The sequence below is a fragment of the Oncorhynchus mykiss genome, chromosome 27 (assembly GCF_057628025.1).
Source record: "Oncorhynchus mykiss isolate SJ-2025 chromosome 27, ASM5762802v1, whole genome shotgun sequence".
Classification (NCBI taxonomy): Eukaryota; Metazoa; Chordata; class Actinopteri; order Salmoniformes; family Salmonidae; genus Oncorhynchus; species Oncorhynchus mykiss.
Window position 1 is genome coordinate 49,242,918 of NC_143048.1, and position 14,583 is coordinate 49,257,500.

A 14,583-nucleotide genomic window follows, 5' to 3' on the forward strand; every position below is an offset into this window, starting at 1 on the left:
TCTCAGCTACGGCGACTTTAGGACAGTTTACACTCCTCCTCTCCTCCACTCCTCCACTCCTCTCCTCCACTCTCCTACTCTCCTCCACTCCTCCACTCCACTCCTCTCCTCCTCCACTCCACTCCTCTCCTCCACTCCTCCACTCCTCTCCTCCTCTCCTCTCCTCCACTCTCCTCCTCTCCTCCACTCCTCCACTCTCCTCCACTCCTCCACTCCTCTCCTCCTCTCCTCTCCTCCACTCTCCTCCTCTCCTCCACTCCTCTCCTCTCCTCCACTATCCTCCTCTCTTCCACTCCTCTCCTCCACTCCTCTCCTTTCCTCCACTCCACTCCTCCTCTCCTCTCCTCCACTCTCCTCCACTCTCTCCTCTCCTCCACTCCTCTCCTCCACTCTCCTCCACTCCTCTCCTCTCCTCCACTCCTCTCATCCACTCCTCCTCTCCTCTCCTCCACTCTCCTCCACTCCTCTCCTCTCCTCCACTCCTCTCCTCCACTCCTCCTCTCCTCTCCTCCACTCTCCTCCCCTCCACTCCTCTCCTCTCCTCCAATCCTCTCCTCCACTCCTCCTCTCCTCTCCTCCACTCTCCTCCCCTCCTCCACTCCTCTCCTCCACTCTCCTCCACTCCTCTCCTCTCCTCCACTCCTCTCCTCCACTCCTCCTCTCCTCTCATCCACTCTCCGCCCCTCCTCCACTCCTCTCCTCCACTCTCCTCCACTCCTCTCCTCTCCTCAACCCCTCTCCTCTCCAGTATAGTCTATAGACAGCAGTCAAAATTGATCTGTGTAAATAATTCCCAGAGCTTCCATGTAACAACAAGCAGGCACACACACACACACACACACACACACACATACAAACACACACTGTGCTACTTTAGGCCATGAGTGGCAGCCACAGTTGAAGGTAAATCAATAGTTATGGTTTTATAATTGTGCCTTACAGTGTGGCGGTGTCAAGATAAAACCATAGAGATGTGTAGAGATCACAATTACATCTGTCCCATTACGGCGTCTGTGATCATACGTGCAGCGCCATTCAGGCCATCTCCATTTTGATGTACTCCATGCTCTTCTTCTACTACTTCTGTGAGTTGATAAACAAACTGAAAGTGTGCATACTGCCCCCTGAGGGTGTTTTCTGAACAGGTTTAAATACAATGTTGGTGATTTACTGCCCCCTGTAGTTATGGGAAGGTTGAGCTGGATGGAATTATGTTGACTACTTCAAAATGGAGAAAGTCCTCATCGCTAAAACATACTTTTGGGTACTAGAGTCCTCTATAGTTCTCTATGAGCCGAGGTGATACTCGTCTCTCCTCACTAGAGTCCTCTATAGTTCTCTATGAGCCGAGGTGATATTCGTCTCTCCTCACTAAAGTCCTCTATAGTTCTCTATGAGCCGAGGTGATACTCGTCTCTCCTCACTAGAGTCCTCTATAGTTCTCTATGAGCCAAGGTGATACTCCTCTCTCCTCACTAGAGTCCTCTATAGTTCTCTATGAGCCAAGTTAATACTCGTCTCTCCTCACTAGAGTCCTCTATAGTTCTCTATGAGCCGAGGTGATACTCGTCTCTCCTCACTTTCAATTGTGTATTTCCACTGGAACAATACACAGCAAGCTAGCTCAACTAACTAATCTAACTCAACTAGCTCAACTAGCTCATCTAGCTCAACTAGCTCATCTAGCCCAACTAGCTCAACTAGCTCATCTCACTCAACTAGCTCAACTAGCTCATCTAGCTCATCTAACTCATCTAGCTCAACTAGCTCAACTAGTTCATCTAACTCAACTAGCTCAACTAGCTCATCTAGCTCAACTAGCTCAACTAGCTCATCTAACGCAACTAGCTCATCTAACTCAACTAGCTCATCTAGCTCAACTAGCTCATCTAACACAACTAGCTCATCTAACTCAACTAGCTTGTCTAATTTAACTAGCTCAACTAACTCATCTAGCTCAACTAGCTCATCTAGCTCAACTAGCTCAACTAGCTCAACTAACACAACTAGCTCATCTAACTCAACTAGCTCATCTAACTCAACTAGCTCATCTAACTCAACTAGCTCATCTAACTCAAACTAGCTCAACTAGTTAATCTAACTCAACTTGCTCATCTAACTCAACTAGCTCAACTAGCTCATCTAACTCAATTAGCTCATCTAACTCAACTAGCTCATCTAACTCATCTAGCTCAACTAGCTCAACTAGTGTAGAATGCCTTTAGTCCTTATAAGGGCCATATAGTGTAGATGCATTTAGTCCTTATAAGGGCCATATAGTGAGCTGCCTTTAGTCATCATAACCTGAGGGGGGGGGGGGGGGGGGGGGGGTTGGGCTTTGTTCATTGACTGATTCACTGTTCTGTCCACTTTACTGTGATGCAGGTAAAGTGGACAGCCTGTTCCCAGATGACAGCTTCATAGACATGGGGGAGATTGACGTGGGTCGTAAGGTTGCCCAGCAGATACCCCCGGGAGTCTTCTGGAGGTCTCAGGTCTTCGTAGACCACTCCATGTACCTCAAGTTCAACGTGTCTTTAGGCAAAGATGCCCTGGTGGGATCTACGGCAGGAGAGGCCTGCCACCCTCTCATACACAGGTGGGTACTGACGGACGAACCAGACAGGCCAGACAGACAGACAGACATTCACCTTCTTTTTAATCTCACACTGTCTATGTCTTAATGATTTACTTCTCAACTCACTGCTTCTGCTACTAATTGGGATGTAACTCACTGCTACTGATTGAGATGTGACTCACTGCTACTGATCGGGATGTGACTCACTGCTACTGATTGAGATGTGACTCACTGCTACTGATTGAGATGTGACTCACTGCTACTGATTGGGATGTGACTCACTGCTACTGATTGAGATGTGACTCACTGCTACTGATTGGGATGTGACTCACTGCTACTGATTGAGATGTGACTCACTGCTACTGATTGGGATGTGACTCACTGCTACTAATTGGGATGTAACTCACTGCTACTGATTGAGATGTGACTCACTGCTACTGATTGGATGTAACTCACTGCTACTGATTGTGATGTGACTCACTGCTACTAATTGTGATGTAACTCACTAACCCTAAACAATTTCCTCTGTTCATTATTATTTGTTCAAACATGTCTCCTAAAGTCTTGGTTTATTTTCTGTTCTCATCCATTAGCTGTGTATCAGACTGCTGTTGAACAGTCCAGTGAATGCATACATATCTTTATAAATATCTATGTCGACATTATTATTGTGTTACAGAAGGATTTATGGTTGATTCCCTCTTGGCCGTTTCTTTGAGACATCACCTATACAGCACCAGAGTTAAAGACCAAGAGACCCACAGCATTAAAAACTGTGTGCTATGTCCTAAAATTCACCTATCCACTACATAGTGCACTAGTTTTGATCTGAGCCCTATCGGCCGTGGTAGAAAGTAGTGCACTACATAAGGACACACGCTTCCACTCTGATCTACAAAGACATATCAGGTGTATATCAACCTTTACTGGGTAGGTGTGACCATCCTATATTTACATAAATAAATAGTTATTCTGCTGTGACTGATTACGGAGTGAGGCAGATGGAGAGATTGAGGGAGAGAGTGAGAGAGTGGAAGTTGTAGAGAGAGACGGAGAGAGATTCAGAGAAGGAGAGGGAGAATGAGAGCATGAGAAAGAGAGCGAGCGGAGAGGGAGAGGAGAGAGGGAGAGAGAGAGAGGGAGAGAGAGAGAGGGAGAGAGAGAGGGAGAGAGGGAGAGAGAGAGAGAGAGAGAGTGAGAGTGGAAGTTGTAGAGAGAGACGGAGAGAGATTCAGAGAAGGAGAGGGAGAATGAGAGCATGAGAAAGAGAGCGAGCGGAGAGGGAGAGATAGATAGAGAGTATGTAACCTGTCAACAGTAACCTTGGGAAAATCCTCTGCATTATCGTTAACAGCAGACTCGTACAGACTCGTACATTTCCTCTGTGACAACAATGTACTGAGCAAATGTCAAAATGTCTCTTTACCAAATTACCGTACAACAGACCACATATTCACCCTGCACACCCTAATGGACAACCAAACAAAGCAAAACAAAGGCAATGTCTTCTCATGCTTTTGTTGATTTCAAAAAACCTTCGACTCAATTTGGCATGAGGGTCTGCTATAAAAATGATGGAAAGTGGTGTTTGGGGTAAAAACATACGACATTACAAAATCCATGTACACAAACAACAAGTGTGCGGTTAAATTGGCAAAAAACACACACACTTTCTTCACACAGGGTTGTGGGGTGAGACAGGGATGCAGCTTAAGCCCCACCCTCTTCAACATATATATTAACGAATTGGCGCGGGCACTAGAAAAGTCTGCAGCACCCATCCTCACCCAACTAGAATCTGAAGTCAAATGTTTACTGTTTGCTGATGATCTGGTGCTTCTGTCCCCAACCAAGGAGGGCCTACAGCAGCACCTAGATCTTCTGTACAGATTCTGTCAGACCTGGACCCTGACAGTAAATCTCAGTAAGACCAAAATAATGGTGTTCCAAAAAGGTCCAGTCACCAGGACCACAAATACAAATTCCATCTAGACACTGTTGCCCTAGAGCACACAAAAACTATACATACCTTGGCCTAAACATCAGCGCCACAGGTAACTTCCACAAAGCTGTGAACGATCTGAGAGACAAGGCAAGAAGGGCATTCTATGCCATCAAAAGGAACATAAAGGATTTGGCAAAAAATACTTGAATCAGTATAGAGCCCATTGCCCTTTATGGTTGTGAGGTCTGGGGTCCGCTCACCAACCAAGAATTCACAAAATGGGACAAACACCAAGTTGAGACTCTGCACGCAGAATTCTGCAAAAATATCCTCCGTGTACAACGTAGAACACCAAAAAATGCATGCAGAGCAGAATTAGGCAGAATCCCTCTAATATCAAAATCCAGAAAAGAGACGTTAAATTCTACAACCACCTAAAAGGAAGTGATTCACAAACCTTCCATAACAAAGCCATCACCTACAGAGAGATGAACCTGGAGAAGAGTCCCCTAAGCAAGCTGGTCCTGGGGCTCTGTTCACAAACACAAACACACCCCACAGACCCCCAGGATAGCAACACAATTAGACCCAATCAAATCATGGAGAAAACAAAAAGATAATTACATGACACATTGGAAAGAAATTAACAAAAAAACAGAGCAAACTAGAATGCTATTTGGCCCTAAACAGAGAGTACACAGCGGCAGAATACCTGACCACTGTGACTGACCCCAAAATAAAGGAAATCTTTGACTATGTACAGACTCAGTGAGGATTGCCTTGCTATTGAGAAAGGCCGCCGTAGGCAGACATGGCTCTCAAGAGAAGACAGGCTATGTGCTCACTGCCCAAGTGGAAACTGAGCTGCACTTCCTAACCTCCTGCCCAATGTATGACCATATTAGAGAGACATATTTCCCTCAGATTACACAGATCCACAAAGAATTCGAAAACAAATCCATTTTGAAAAACTCCCATATCTACTGGGTGAAATTCCACAGTGTGCCATCACAGCAGCAAGATTTGTGACCTGTTGCCACAGAGAAAGGGCAACCAGTGAAGAACACACACCATTGTAAATACAACCCATATTTATGCTTAATTATTTTATCTTGTGTCCTTTAACCATTTTGTACATTGATAAAACACTGTATATATATATAATATGACATTTGTAATGTCTTTATTGTTTTGAAACGTCTGTATGTGTAATGTTTACTGTTAATTTTTATAGTTTAGTTCACTTTATATATTCACTTTATATATTATCTACCTCACTTGCTTTGGCAATGTTAACACGTTTCCCGTGCCAATATAGCCCTCACACTGGATTTGACTGCTATATAGATGGCAGAAAGATACTTAGAAGAGAGAGGAAGACAGTGAGAGAGAGAGAGAGAGAGAGACATAATGAAAAAACACTAGAATGAAGAGAGAGAGAGAGAGTGAGCTGGACATCACAGTCCTATCTTACAGACCAGAGGAGGATCTCAGTCCTATCTAGACAGATGAGAGGACATCACAGCCCTATCTAGACAGATGAGAGGACATCACAGTCCTATTCTAGATAGATGAGAGGAGATCTCAGTCCTATCTAGACAGATGAGAGGACATACAGTCCTATCTAGACAGATGAGAGGACATCACAGTCCTATCTAGGCAGATGATAGGACATCACAGTCCTATCTAGACAGATGAGAGGACATCACAGTCCTATCTAGACAGATGAGAGGACATCTGGAGTCTGATCTAGACAGATGAGAGGACGTCACAGTCCTATCTAGACAGATGAGAGGACATCACAGTCCTATCTAGACAGATGAGAGGACGTTACAGTCCTATCTAGACAGATGAGAGGACATCACAGTCCTATCTAGACAGATGAGAGGACATCACAGTCCTATCTAGACAGATGATAGGACGTTACAGTCCTATTCTAGACAGATGAGAGGACATCACAGTCCTATTTAGACAGATGAGAGGACATCACAGTCCTATCTAGACAGATGAGAGGACATCACAGTCCTATCTAGACAGATGAGAGGACATCACAGTCCTATCTAGACAGATGAGAGGACATCACAGTCCTATTTAGACAGATGAGAGGACATCACAGTCCTATCTAGACAGATGAGAGGACATCACAGTCCTATCTAGACAGATGAGAGGACATCTCAGTCCTATCTAGACAGATGAGAGGACATCACAGTCATATCTAGACAGATGAGAGGACATCACAGTCCTATCTAGACAGATGAGAGGACATCACAGTCCTATCTAGATAACTCTAGATAGTCAGCTCTGAGACAAATCGGTTGCATATGTTTTTGGGGGCAGAGTTACTTTACATTCGTTTTAGAGTGGTTTTGAAGGGAAATATTTCAAGCTGTCATGTTTGAGTTTTGGAATGATTAACTGTGTCCCAAATTACACCCCTTTTTACCCAGATGGTGTACTATGGGCCCTGGTCAGTGGCATAGGACCTAGCCTTCCAATATGTGTCTCGTTTGGTGTGAGTTTGGTCTCTGTGAAATGAGTTATTCATGAATGCGTGGCCAGCAGTAATGTTCTCCTGTTGAAGTAGCTGCTGTATAAGGAGCCCAGCAGTTTCACATTAGTCTGATTCCCCTTTTCACACTTTCGTGTCGACCCAAAACTGTGATGTCTCTGTGATTTTGCTTTTGCAGAAAATGGGTCCCAAGCCACTATGGTGAATGGACCACCCAGGCCAGCTCAGTACGGCTCGGTTTTGGCTCGGTTGTGTGACTCTAACACTTTTTGTCTATCGAGCCGCTCTCTCTCTCTTTCTCTCTCTCTCTGTCTCTCTCTCTCTCTCTCTTTTCTCTCTCTCTCTCTATCTTTCTCTCTCTCTCTCTTTCTCTCTCTCTGTCTCTCTTTCTTGCTCTCTCTCTCTCTCTCTCTCTCTCTCTCTGTCTCTCTCTGTCTCTCTCTCTCTCTATCTTTCTCTCTCTCTCTCTCTCTCTCTCTCTCTCTGTCTCTCTCTCTCTCTCTCTCTCTCTGTCTGTCTCTCTCTCTCTCTCTCTCTCTCTCTCTCTCTCTCTCTCTCTCTCTCTCTCCAGTTTGACTTTGTGGAGCTGCTGGATGGGGGCGGAGGCTGCTGTCTGGTGAGGTCGTGAGTGGGGGTGTAGAGTGGTGGCTCTGCAGCGCTCTCTGGTCTCCTGGATGATGACAACACAACACCTGGTTAATCCAATACATGGACTCTGGCATCTGCACCTCCTGCCTTCTATAATGATGGGAGAGACCATATGTTCCATCACCACGGCGATAGGTGAGCTTCCATTAAACCTTTTGTTTAAACCAGGAGTTTCTTCATCAAATCGTAATTTAAAAAAAATTGCGTATTAACATGCGCAATATCCTATATCGCGGGAGGCTGTGAGGTTTTGAACTTAGCCATCTTTAACAACTTTTAATTTATTGCTGGAGTTGGTTGGCGGAGTTCTCGAACTCCTTGCTCTGTCCCTGAAGACCCAGCACCAGCCTTGCTGCCTGCCTGGTCACCAACAGCTGGTCTTAAGATCCATGGACACCAACCAAACAACAGCATGCAGTCAACGACGGCAGCTTTTCCACGTTGTTTTGGATGCTGTGCTATTCATTTTGGTGGAACTACAAAATAATACCTAGTTAGCTCACAATGCTACTGCAGAGCCAATCCTGACACGGCCCACTGCACAAGGGAACATTAGAACCATAAGAGGTTACCTGGAGGGGGTGCTTTTTACATTTAATTTAAGGGAGGGTTTAGTATGTTGTTTATCTAGTCCAGGGAGGGTCATGTAATTTGTATTGAATGTAATGGTCTCAATATTTCTCAGTGTTTTGGGTAGCGTTTGTTATTCGGCAATACATGTGTTTCTGATTCTGATTCCGCCCCTCCATCTCTGATTCTCCGCTGGTTGGATATCTAGTGTGCCTGCGGGCTATTCAGTGTGGTCCCAATCACATGTGTGTGTGTGTGTGTGTGTGTGTGTGTGTGTGTGTGTGAAGATGTAGGGTATATATTGAATGAATCACAGGTGTTTGCTACATTATTTGCTTGCTAAAAATGTAATTTTTGTATGGGGATCCTGGTTAAGAGATACAACACTCCCTGTGTTAGCACACTCCCTGGTTAACATATTTACACTGGGTTACAGAACACTCCTGGTTAGAGATAACACTTCCTTGGTCACATCTCTGGTTAGAGATAACCCTCCTGGTTAAGAGATAACACTCCTGGTTAGAGATAACATCTGGTCAGAGATAACACTCCCGGTTAGAGATACCACTCCTGGTTAGGTATCACTCCTGTTTAGAGGTAACACTCCTGGTTAGAGATACAAACACTCCTGGTTATAGATAACACTCCTGGTTGGAGATAACACTCCTGGTTAGAGAATACCACTCCTGGTTAGAGATAACACTCCTGGTTAGAGATACCACTCCTGGTTAGAGGAACACTCCTGGTTAGAGGTAACCTTCCTGGTTAGAGATACCACTCCTGGTTATAGGTACCACTCCTGGTTAGAGGTAACACTCCTGGTTAGACACTCCTGGTTATAGATAACACTCCTGGTTGGACAATAACACTCCTGGTTAGAGAGACCACTCCTGGTTAGAGATAACACTCCTGGTTAGAGATACCACTCCTGGTTAGAGGTAACACTCCTGGTTAGGGTAACCTTCCTGCTTAGATACCACTCCTGGTTAGAGGTACCACTCCTGGTTAGAGATAACACTCCTGTCTAGACAACCCTTCCTGGCTTAGATAGACTCCCCTGCTTACACATCCCCAATACATTCCCCGGTGGCCACACAGCACCTCCTGGTTAGGTACCATCCTCTTTCATGATCTGCTGTACATTATTATCAATTATTTGTTAATTATGGACATTAAGTATAAGGTATGTTTTAATATAGAAACATTTTTATATATATAATGCGAGGTTTGGAGGAGGGCTGGAGCTGCCTTTGGCGGTCTATTTTCTGTTCGTGGTTCCAAGTTGACGTCCCGGTCTAAGTTGACGTCCCGGGGTCCTGGGATCCAGAGGACAGGGGTGGTCTGCCGGTCACTGTAAATTACAACCCAACTCGGGATGAGGAACGGTTTTAGCAGGTGGAATAGTGGAAAAATTTGAGGTTTACTTTAGTAGCAATGCAAATATCAGTCGGAAGTTTACATAGACCTCAGCCAAATACATTTAAACTCAGTTTTTCACAATTCCTGACATTTAAACCTTGAAAAAATTCCCTTTCTTAGGTCAGTTAGGAGATATACATGGAGGTTTAATACAGGTTTAGATCCTGACCTAGTGAGATGTACATGGAGGAGGTTTAATATCCTGACCTAGTGAGATATACATGGATGTCCAGATCCTGACCTAGTGAGATATACATGGAGGAGGTTTAATATCCTGACCTAGTGAGATATACATGGAGGAGGTTTAATATCCTGACCTAGTGAGATATACATGGAGGAGGTTTAATACCCTGACCTAGTGAGATATACATGGAGGAGGTTTAATACCCTGACCTAGTGAGATATACATGATGTGTTCAGATCCTGACCTAGTGAGATATACATGGGAGGTTTATATCCTGACCTAGTGAGATATACATGGAGGTTTAATATCCTGACCTAGTGAGATATACATGGAGGAGGTTTAGATCCCTGACCTAGTGAGATATACATGGAGGAGGTTTAATATCCTGACCTAGTGAGATATACATGGAGGAGGTTTAATAGCATCCTTATGCCTAGTGAGATGTACATGCAGGAGGTTTAATATCCTGACCTAGTGAGATATACATGGAGGAGGTTTAATATCCTGACCTAGTGAGATATACATGGAGGAGGTTCTATATCTGACTCAGTGAGATATACATGGAGGAGGTTTAATATCCTGACCTAGTGAGATATACATGGAGGTTTATATTCCTGACCTAGTGAGATATACATGGAGGTTTAATATCCTGACCTAGTGAGATATACATGGAGGAGGTTTAATACCCTGACCTAGTGAGATATACATGGAGGAGGTTTATACCACTAGGCTGCCTACCTCCTCTACACTCTAACCACTAGACTGCCTACCTCCTCCACACTCTAACCACTAGGCTACCTACCTCCTCTACACTCTAACCACTAGGCTACCTACCTCCTCTACACTCTAACCACTAGGCTACCTACCTCCTCTACACTCTAACCACTAGGCTACCTGCCACCTCTACACTCTAACCACTAGGCTACCTACTACCTCTACACTCTAACCACTAGGCTACCTACCACCTCTACACTCTAACCACTAGGCTACCTACCACCTCTACAATCTAACCACTAGGCTACCTACCGCCTCTACACTCTAACCACTAGGCTACCCTGCCACCTCTACACTCTAACCACTAGGCTACCTACCTCCTCTACACTCTAACCACTAGACTACCTGCCTCCTCCACACTCTAACCACTAGACGACCTACCTCCTCTACAGTCTAACCACTAGACTACCTACCTCCTCTACACTCTAACCACTAGGTTACCTACCTCCTCCACACTCTACCTCACTAGGCTACCTACCTCCTCTACACTCTAACCACTAGGCTACCTACCTCCTCTACACTCTAACCACTAGGCTACCCTGCCACCTCTACACTCTAACCACTAGGCTACCTACCACCTCTACACTCTAACCACTAGGCTACCTACCACCTCTACACTCTAACCACTAGGCTACCTACCACCTCTACACTCTAACCACTAGGCTACCTACCACCTCTACACTCTAACCACTAGGCTACCCTGCCACCTCTACACTCTAACCACTAGGCTACCTACTTCCTCTACACTCTAACCACTAGACTACCTGCCTCCTCCACACTCTAACCACTAGACTACCTACCTCCTCTACACTCTAACCACTAGACTACCTACCTCCTCTACCCTCTACCCACTAGGCTACCTACCTCCTCCACACTCTACCCACTAGGCTACCTACCTCCTCTACACTCTAACCACTAGGCTACCTACCTCCTCCACACTCTAACCACTAGGCTACCTGCCTCCTCTACACTCTAACCACTAGGCTACCTACCTCCTCCACACTCTAACCACTAGGCTACCTGCCTCCTCTACACTCTAACCACTAGGCTACCTACCTCCTCTACACTCTAACCACTAGGCTACCTGCCTCCTCTAACCACTAGACTACCTACCTCCTCCACACTCTAACCACTAGGCTACCTGCCTCCTCTAACCACTAGACTACCTACCTCCTCTACACTCTAACCACTAGACTACATACCTCCTCTACACTCTACCCACTAGGCTACCTACCTCCTCCCACACTCTACCCACTAGGCTACCTACCTCCTCTACACTCTAACCACTAGGCTACCTACCTCCTCCACACTCTACCCACTAGGCTACCTACCTCCTCTACACTCTAACCACTAGGCTACCTACCTCCTCTACACTCTAACCACTAGGCTACCTACCTCCTCCACACTCTACCCACTAGGCTACCTACCTCCTCTACACTCTAACCACTAGGCTACCTGCCTCCTCTACACTCTAACCACTAGGCTACCTACCTCCTCTACACTCTAACCACTAGGCTACCTACCTCCTCTACACTCTAACCACTAGGCTACCTACCTCCTCTACACTCTAACCACCTGGCTGCCGCCCCAATCTGGTCGTCATGACTACTTTCTTATGTCATTCTCTCTGACACCAAAAGTTTAAAAAGTGTTGATAGGGGTCGGACCATCACGTAATTGTCGTATATATTACTCTATCAGAGTTTCCACGTGGGCGAGGATATTGGACATTAAATCCAAGCCCATTGGATTATAACTTGTTTTTAACCTGGACAGAAGAATTTATAACGGACTTTTTTTCCCGACATAACATCGGTACAGCAGATCCCCTTATTGTACGGGACACTTTTAAATGTGCCTTTAGAGGCCAAGCAATTCAGTACTCATCTATAAAACTAAAGACATTTCGGTCAATAGAGTCCATATTAACAAAGGACATTGAAGGACTAACAGAACAGTTAGATAACAATAAATACTGTAGCATAGAGGAGGATCACAAGAAGTTAGAGGTAAAAACTCAATGAAATGGAGGAACTTTTTCCAGAAAGATCCAGTGTAATATTTTATAAAAATAAAGCGATCTGGAGGGAATATGGGGAAAAATGCACCAAATTAAATTTTTAATCTTCAACATAGAAATGCTATCGAAAATAATTTACTAAAACGTGTTACTGATAATGGAGTCACCCATGATTCACCAAACTATATTTTGTAACAGGAAGTAAAGTACTTTAGGAATATGTTTTTGTTTCAGTCTCCTCCATCTCCACTAACCAAAGTTAATGTAAGGATTTTTTCCCCCTAAAATAATAATGTAAAAATGAACATCTGTACAGAAAGACTCACATGAAGGCCAAAATTACACATCACCTCAGATCTCCCCTCCTCTAGAGTCCTATCACCTCATATCTCCCTCCTCTAGAGTCCTATCACCTCAGATCTCCCGTTCCTCTAGAGTCCTATCACCTCAGACATCCCCTCCTCTAGAGTTCTATCACCTCAGACATCCCCTCCTCTAGAGTTCTATCACCTCAGATCTCCCCTCCTCTAGAGTCCTATCACCTCATATCTCCCCTCCTCTAGAGTCCTATCACCTCATATCTCCCCTCCTCTAGAGTCCTATCACCTCAGATCTCCCCTCCTCTAGAGTTCTATCACCTCAGATCTCCCCTCCTCTAGAGTTATATCACCTCATATCTCCCCTCCTCTAGAGTCCTATCACCTCAGACATCCCCTCCTCTAGAGTTCTATCACCTCAGATCTCCCCTCCTCTAAAGTCCTATCACCTCAGATCTCCCCTCCTCTAGAGTCCTATCACCTCATATCTCCCCTCCTCTAGAGTCCTATCACCTCAGACATCCCCTCCTCTAGAGTTCTAACACCTCATATCTCCCCTCCTCTAGAGTTCTATCACCTCAGATCTCCCCTCCTCTAAAGTCCTATCACCTCAGACATCCCTCCTCTAGAGTTCTATCACCTCATATCTCCCCTCCTCTAGAGTTCTATCACCTCAGATCTCCCCTCCTCTAAAGTCCTATCACCTCAGATCTCCCCTCCTCTAGAGTCCTATCACCTCAGACATCCCCTCCTCTAGAGTCCTATCACCTCAGATCTCCCCTCATCTAAAGTCCTATCAACTCAGATCTCCCCTCCTCTAGAGTCCTATCACCTCATATCTCCCCTCCTCTAGAGTCATATCACCTCAGACATCCCCTCCTCTAGAGTTCTATCACCTCAGATCTCCCCTCCTCTAAAGTCCTATCACCTCAGATCTCCCCTCCTCTAGAGTCCTATCACCTCATATCTCCCCTCCTCTAGAGTCCTATCACCTCAGACATCCCCTCCTCTAGAGTTCTATCACCTCATATCTCCCCTCCTCTAGAGTCCTATCACCTCAGATCTCCCCTCCACTAGAGTTATATCACCTCATATCTCCCCTCCTCTAGAGTCCTATCACCTCAGACATCCCCTCCTCTAGAGTTCTATCACCTCAGATCTCCCCTCCTCTAAAGTCCTATCACCTCAGATCTCCCCTCCTCTAGAGTCCTATCACCTCATATCTCCCCTCCTCTAGAGTCCTATCACCTCAGACATCCCCTCCTCTAGAGTTCTATCACCTCATATCTCCCCTCCTCTAGAATTCTATCACCTCAGATCTCCCCTCCTCTAAAGTCCTATCACCTCAGACATCCCCTCCTCTAGAGTTCTATCACCTCATATCTCCCCTCCTCTAGAGTTCTATCACCTCAGATCTCCCCTCCTCTAAAGTCCTATCACCTCAGATCTCCCCTCCTCTAGAGTCCTATCACCTCAGACATCCCCTCCTCTAGAGTCCTATCACCTCAGATCTCCCCTCATCTAAAGTCCTATCACCTCAGATCTCCCCTCCTCTAGAGTCCTATCACCTCATATCTCCCCTCCTCTAGAGTCCTATCACCTCAGACATCCCTCCTCTA

The 14,583-nt window shown here is 45.4% G+C and overlaps 1 pseudogene across 1 annotated transcript in view; it reads left to right on the plus strand.

The window, feature by feature from the left end:
- LOC149971330 (teneurin-4-like) overlaps window positions 1–7,710 on the plus strand; it is a 336,746-nt pseudogene extending 329,036 nt beyond the window's left edge. The window contains exons 9-10 of the transcript XR_016492505.1: window positions 2,386–2,599; window positions 7,604–7,710. The product of XR_016492505.1 is annotated as a teneurin-4-like (transcript). The remainder of the gene's footprint in view (window positions 1–2,385; window positions 2,600–7,603) is intronic.
- The last annotated feature ends 6,873 nt before the right edge of the window (window positions 7,711–14,583 follow it).